The 7,642-nt window shown below is 39.1% G+C and overlaps 1 non-coding gene across 1 annotated transcript; it reads right to left on the minus strand.

The window, feature by feature from the left end:
* Positions 1-930: 930 nt before the first annotated feature.
* Positions 931-1,037, minus strand: LOC112719032 (small nucleolar RNA R71). The gene has a single exon (XR_003161352.1). It is a non-coding gene; the product is annotated as a small nucleolar RNA R71 (small nucleolar RNA).
* Positions 1,038-7,642: the final 6,605 nt, after the last annotated feature.

Genomic DNA, 7,642 nt, shown 5'->3' on the forward strand with positions numbered 1-7,642 from the left:
AAAAAATTTATGGTATTTTTTTCTTTCTTTATGTTAATTTTTTTCTATCCTTTACGTTATTTTTTCTTTTCCTTTTCGTTTACCCCCTCCACTGTTCGTTTTACATAAATAATAAATAAATAAATAAATAAAATAATAAATAAATAAAAATATTTTTTCTCTTATTTTACATGACCCCCTCCCTTGTTTCGTTTTAATTTTTTTCTTTTATTAATTGATTTTTAAAAAAAATTAAATAAATAGCACCAATATTTTTTTCTAAAATTAAGTTTGGTGTTATCTATTCATTATTTCTTTTCTATTTAGTATTTTTTTACACAGTTTATCTCACTGGGAATTCTCTACACTCTGACGTAGAGATTCCCATCTTTTCTTGTTTTCTGTTTGTTTATGCGCAGGAACAGAGACAAAGAACATCTCTTAGACTTTGATCTTGAACCTGAAAGGACTTTCAGGTGACGTTTACAATAGGCAAGATTGTACAAGGCTGTAGAATCCACTATGGATGCTAACAATGCTGATAATGCCAATGTGGCAAATCCTAATGTGAATGAGCAACAAAGGAGAGTACTTGGCTCTTACTCTTCTCCTACTGCAGATCTTTATGGAAAAAGCATCGTGGTGCCTCCTATTGCTGCAAACAACTTTGAGTTGAAGCCTCAACTGGTCATCCTGGTGCAACAAAATTGCCAGTATCATGGTCTTCCCCATGAAGACCCAAATCAATTCATTTCAAGTTTTCTGCAGATTTGTGATACTGTGAAGACAAACGGAGTGAACCCAGATGTATACAAACTAATGCTCTTCCCGTTTGCTCTGAGGGATGGAGCAAAACTATTGCTAGATTCTCAACCCAAAGATAGTTTGGATACTTGGAACAAGGTGGTTACTGAGTTTCTCACAAAATTTTTCCCACCAAAGAAGCTGACTAAGCTTAGGATGGAGGTTTAGACCTTCAGACAGAAGGATGGTGAGACTCTGTATGAAGCTTGGGAGAGATACAAGCTACTGACTAGGCAATGCCCTCCAGACATGTTCTCCAAATGGACACAAATAGACATATTTTATGAAGGCTTGGGTGAAATGTCCAAAATGTGCTTAGATAATTCTGCAGGAGGTTTATTGCACAAGAAGAAGACACCGGAGGAGACTATTGAGCTTATTGAATTGGTTGTTAGCAACCAATATTTATACTCCTCTAACAGGAATCCTGTGAACTCTGAGGCTCCTCAGAAGAAGGGTGTCATGGAAGTGGAAACTCTTAATGCTATTCTTTCTCAGAACAAGCTTATGTCTCAGCAAATAAATCTTCTTACTCAACAGATGGGTGGCATGCAAGTCTCAGCTATCAACACCAAAAATTTCCCTCAAGAAGCCTCTTATGACATGACAGGTAATTTTGTGCAGAATGATAACTATGATTATGCTCAAACTTCTTCTGAACAGGTCAATTACATGGGGAGTGCTACTAGAAATCCCAACAATGATCTCTATTCTAAGACCTACAATCAAGGATGGAGGAATCACCCAAATTTTGGGTGGAGAGACCAATCTCAGAGACCTCAGAATTTTAACAATAATTCTCAGGGCGGCTTCCAACAGAATAATTACAATAACCGCCAATTTCAGGCTCAACAGCAACAACCACCTCATCAGGCAAACTCTAAATCCAAGGAAGATTCTAATTGGGAGATGATGATGAGTTTCGTGCAGGAAACCAGAGCCTCCATTAGAAACTTAGAAATGCAAATGGGCCAAATAAGCAAGCAATTACCTGAGAGGTCTGCAAGCACATTTCCAGGTGATATAGTGGTGAACCCAAGAGAAGACTGCAAGGTTATTCAGTTGAGAAGTGGTAAAGTAACTGGTTCTGAGACCAAGGCCAATGAAGAATTAGTTGAAAAAGAAGCCCCAGAGGAGAAGAAGGAAGAAGTCGAGCACACACCTCCTAAGCGTGCAGACAATCCTTTCCCTGATTCTCTTGACACTTATCCTACCTTGCCAAAGGCTCCTGAATACAAACCAAAAATGCCATACCCTCAGAGGCTTCAGAAGGCTTCCAAAGAAAAGCAGTTCTCTAAATTTTTAGATGTCTTCAAGAAGCTACAGATCAACATTCTCTTTGCAGAGGCTCTGGAGCAAATGCCTCTCTATGCTAAATTTATGAAAGAATTGTTGACCCACTAAAGGAACTGGAAGGAACAAGAAACAGTGGTGTTAACCAAGGAATGCAGTGCCATTATTCAACACAACCTTCCTGAGAAGATGCCAGACCCAGGGAGCTTTGTCATTCCTTGCACCATTGGAAATGTCACCATTCAGAGAGCTTCATGTGACCTTGGAGCCAGCATCAATCTCATGCCACTTTCAGTGATGAAAAAGCTTCAAAATGAGGAGGTAAAACCCACTCATATTTCTCTTCAACTTGCTGACCTTTCTATTAAATTATTTATGGGTGTTGTTGAGGATTTACTTGTTAAAGTAGGACCATTCATCTTTCCTGTTGATTTTGTTATATTAGACATGGAAGATGAAGTAAAATCCTCTATCATACTTGGTAGACCCTTTTTAGCTACAAGTAGAGCTCTTATTGATGTACAAAATGGTGAATTAACCCTGAGGGTCAATGAAGAACAGGTGGTCCTTCATGTTTTTGAAGCTCTCAAGCACCCTAATGATTCTGAAGGGTGTATGAAAATAGATGTTATTGAACCACTTGTTCAAGAGGTACTGAAAGCTGAGGTACTTGATGACATTCTGGATCCTATCTTTGAGTATGAATTAGTTGAAATTGATAATTCACCACCCCAGAAGGCTATGGTCCACACGCCTAAAGCAGAGGAGGAAGTCCCCAAGCTCGAGCTCAAATCCCTACCCCCTTCTTTGAAATATGTATTCTTGGGTGAGAATGACTCATATCCAGTGATTATTAGCTCTTCCCTGAAGCCTGAAGAGGAAGAGGCACTTATTTTAGTGCTCAAGAGCCATAAAACAGCTCTTGGGTGGGACCATTAGTGACTTAAAGGGGATTAGTCCAACCAAGTGTATGCACAAGATCCTCCTTGAAGATGATGCTAAACCAGTTGTGCAACCACAAAAGAGACTCAATCCAACCATGAAAGAGGTGGTCCAAAAAGAGGTAATGAAACTATGGGAAGCAGAAATTATTTATCCTATTTCTGACAGTCCTTGGGTAAGTCCTGTGCAGGTAGTTCCCAAGAAAGAAGGAATGACAGTGATAAAGAACGAAAAGAATGAGCTTATCCCCACAAGAAATATAGTCACAGGATGGAGAATGTGTATAGACTACAGGAGGCTCAACACTGCTACAAGAAAAGATCATTTTTCCCTGCCTTTCATTGATCAGATGCTTGAGAGGTTAGCTGGTCATGCATTTTATTGTTTTCTAGATGGATATTCTGGATATAATCAAATTACAGTGGACCCTCAAGATCAGGAGAAGACAGCATTCACATGCCCCTTTGGAGTATTTGCCTACAGAAGAATGCCTTTTGGACTTGCAATGCTCCAGCAACTTTTCAGAGGTGTATGCTTTCAATTTTTTCTGATATGGTTGAAAAGTTTATTGAGGTATTTATGGATGACTTTTCTGTTTTTGGTCATTCTTTTGAATCCTTCCTTAAACATTTATCTCTTGTCTTGAAACGGTGTCAAGAATCAAACCTTGTTTTAAATTGGGAAAAATGCCATTTTATGGTTACAGAAGGTATTGTTCTTGGATACCGGATTTCAAGTAAAGGAATTGAGGTTGATAGAGCAAAAGTAGAGGTAATTGAAAAATTACCACCACCAACTAATGTTAAGGCAATCAGGAGTTTCTTGGGTCATGCAGGATTTTATAGAAGAATTATAAAGGATTTTTCTAAAATTGCAAAACCTCTAAGCAACCTTTTGGTTGCTGATGTCCCTTTTGTCTTTGATTCTGATTGTCTGCATGCTTTTGAAACTCTGAAAGCTAACCTTACCTCTGCCCCCATTATAGCTCCCCCTGACTGGGATCTACCATTTGAATTAATGTGTGATGCTAGTGATTTTGCTATAGGATCTGTTTTAGGACAGAGGCATGGTAAGCTTGTACATGTCATTTACTATGCCAGTCGTGTGTTAAATGATGCCCAAAAGAATTACACAACAATAGAAAAGGAATTATTAACTGTTGTGTACGCTGTTGATAAGTTTAGGTCCTATTTACTTGGTTCTAAGGTTATTATTTATACTGATCATACTGCTTTGAAGTACCTTCTAACTAAACAGGATTCTAAACCAAGATTAATCAGATGGGTGTTGCTCCTTCAGGAGTTTGATATTGAGATAAAAGACAGGAAAGGGTCAAAGAATCAAGTAGCTGACCATCTCTCTAGAATTGAGCCGGAAGCAGAAGTACAACCACCCACAGCTGTGACTGAGACGTTTCTAGATGAGCAATTGTTCCTCATTTAGCAGGCACCATGGTTTGCAAACATTGCAAATTATAAGGCCATGAATTTTATCCCAAGGGAGTACAGTAGGCAACAGGTGAAGAAGCTACTAACTGATGCAAAGTACTACATTTGGGAAGAACCATACTTTTTTAAAAGGTGCTCAGATGGAATAATCCGAAGATGTGTCCCGAATGAGGAAAAGTAGCAGATTCTTTGGCACTGTCATGGGTCTGATTATGGAGGCCACTTTGGTGGTGAAAGGACAGCTACAAAAGTCATTCAGAGCGGGTTTTACTGGCCGACTCTTTTTAGGGACTCAAGGGCATTTGTGAAGCACTGTGGCAACTATGAAAAAGCTGCAAATCTCCTTGCCAACCATGAAATGCCACAGCAGGGAATTCTTGAGGTTGAGTTGTTTGATGTGTGGGGTATTGATTTCATGGGACCTTTTCCACCCTCACATTCAAACAACTATATTCTAGTGGTAGTTGACTATGTGTTCAAATGGGTGGAAGCTGTGGCTTTGCCCACCAATGATGCCAAAGTGGTAATGAGCTTTCTTCAGAGATATATTTTTAACCGGTTTGGTATTCCAAGGACACTTATTAGTGATGGAGGAAGCCATTTCTGCAATAGACAGTTGGACTCTCTTCTACAGAGATATGGAGTCCGTCATAAAGTGGCAACCCCCTATCACCCTCAGACAAGTGGACAGGTTAAGGTTTCCAACAGGGAACTTAAGAGGATTCTAGAGAAGACCGTCAGTATTTCTAGAAAGGACTGGTCTAGGAAGCTTGATGATGCTCTCTGGGCTTACCGGACAGCATACAAGACTCCCATTGGCATGTCCCTTATCAGTTGGTCTATGGCAAAGCCTGTCACTTGCCAGTTGAGCTGGAGCATAAAGCTTACTAGGCAATCAGGTATCTGAATCTTGATTCAGAAGCTGCAGGAATCAAGCAAATGCTTCAGTTAAATGAGCTTGATGAATTCATATATTCAGCCTATGAGAATGCCAAGCTCTATAAGGAAAGAACCAAGCTACTGCATGACAAAAAGATTGCCATCAGAGTCTTTGATCCAGGACAAATAGTGCTTCTATATAATTCAAGGCTCAAATTCTTTCCCGGGAAGCGGAAATCCCGATGGTCAGGGCCGTTTGTTGAACTCTCCGAGTTCGACATTCAATACGAATCAAGGAAAACTTTGAAATCACAAGTACTTGCCAACTTTGTATCAGAGATGACTAATGAAGCACAACATACAGAAGCTAGTTGGAGCGTACATGTAGATGGAGCATCAAACAAAGAGGGTAGTCGAGCAAATTTTATATTATTCATGTAAACCGAGAACACAACACCAGAGCCGATGTGTTATCCAAGTTAGCCACAACAAGACAAACAGAAAATGCACCGGCACCGTCCTAACTAACACTTGATAAATCGAGCTTTGAGCAGGATACAATCTTAAGCATCATGTAGGTACAAGATTGGAGAGCACTGATACGTAAAATTTAGGATTTCACGTACAACCGGCAAGTATACCGGGTCGTATCAAGTAGTAAGACTCACTAAGAGTGAGGTCGATCCCACGAGGATTGGTAGATTAAGCAACTTTAGTTAAATGGTAGATTTAGTCAAGCAAACATAGTTTTGATTTCATGAGCATTTTGATTTTTTAAACATAATTGCAAGAATTTAAATGGCAAAGAATGTAAAGAACTAGAATAAAGAAATGAAGTGCAAGTGAATGATAGAAACTTAAATTGCAAGAAACTTAAATAACATCAAAGGTAAATGGCAAGAAATTAAAGGGTGCAGAAATTTAAAGAGCATAAACGTAAATGGCAGAAGTAGATGAACAGAATGTAAATAACAAGAGTAGTAAATAGACAGAGTGTAGAAAGGGATTGGGAATTGGGTAATCAAATAGCTAGAGCAAGAGAAATGAGAGTTAATGATAGAGAGGATCATTAGGGATTAGAGATGTTAGTTTTCATGAATTGATGTTAGTCAAATCCTTCTCAATCATGGGTATAGATCCATGGCAAATGGGTGATTGAATCCCAATCTCTTGGTGATTCAATCTCTCTCAACATAGCCAATTGCCACTCTCGTGATCTAATTGTTCATGAGAAGAGATGAAGATCAATTTTAATCCAGCCACACAATTTCCAAAATCTCAACCAAGGAGAGTTACATCTCACATACTAACCAAGGTATGTTGATTGAGGAAATCATGAGAGGATGAACTCTAAACTGAATTATGTGGCTCATTCATCAAATTCACCACATAATTCATATAGATTAACCCCTCTCTCGATGGTGGTTGAATCTTTGAAGAACAAGAGTTCCCTCTTTAGATCAACCACTAAAATTGAGAAAGAGAAGATGGGTTCACCAATTCATTCCAACCAACAGAGCTCCTCCCCCTAAGGAAAGGGGTTTAGTGAATCATAGCTCCAATTTCAACAACAATTGCCATCAATCAAAGTTAAACTAAATTTCAAAGAAAGATGAAGAAGAATAAGTAAATGCTTGAAGATTAAGAAAAATGAAGAAGAGAAGTTCCAAGATGAACCCAGAGTAGCTCTCTGGATCCTCCCCCGGAAGTCCCAAAAGTGTTTCCAAATACAAGTGCTAAAAAGAGTAAAAATGACTAAGTGTAAAAAGTAAAGTAAAAGTGTAAAAGTCCAAAAGTCCTCTACAAGTACATCAATCTCTTCTATTTATACTACTCCTAAAACTCTTCAGAGATCTCCAATTTGGGTTATCAATGTGGGCTTTCTCATTGTTGAATTCTTGGCTCAATTGGAAGTGTTGCTAGACTTGGAAGGGAAGCGTTCATTCATCATGTTTCTGGCCCATTGGCTTGGCGTTATTGGCACTAACTCCAGGCCAAATGCACGTTGGCAACGTGCTTGACATTTTCCTGGAAGTGAAGTATGAGACTTGGGCGTTGCTAGCCCAAGTTGTTGCAAACAACTTGCTTTTCCTCTTCTTGGCTCTACTTTCATGCTAAATGTAGCCCAGAATTTGAGTGTCAACCTTCAGCCTCCATATGGACTATTATACATCATTGGAAAGCTCTTGATGTCTATTTTCTAATGCCACTGGAATCACCTCAATTGGACTTTCCTAGCTCAAGTTATGGTTCCTCAAAGAAGGTAAGGTCAAGCTGCCAAGTTGTTGCCAAGTTGT

The sequence above is a fragment of the Arachis hypogaea genome, chromosome 10, assembly GCF_003086295.3.
Source record: "Arachis hypogaea cultivar Tifrunner chromosome 10, arahy.Tifrunner.gnm2.J5K5, whole genome shotgun sequence".
In the NCBI taxonomy this organism is placed as follows: Eukaryota; Viridiplantae; Streptophyta; class Magnoliopsida; order Fabales; family Fabaceae; genus Arachis; species Arachis hypogaea.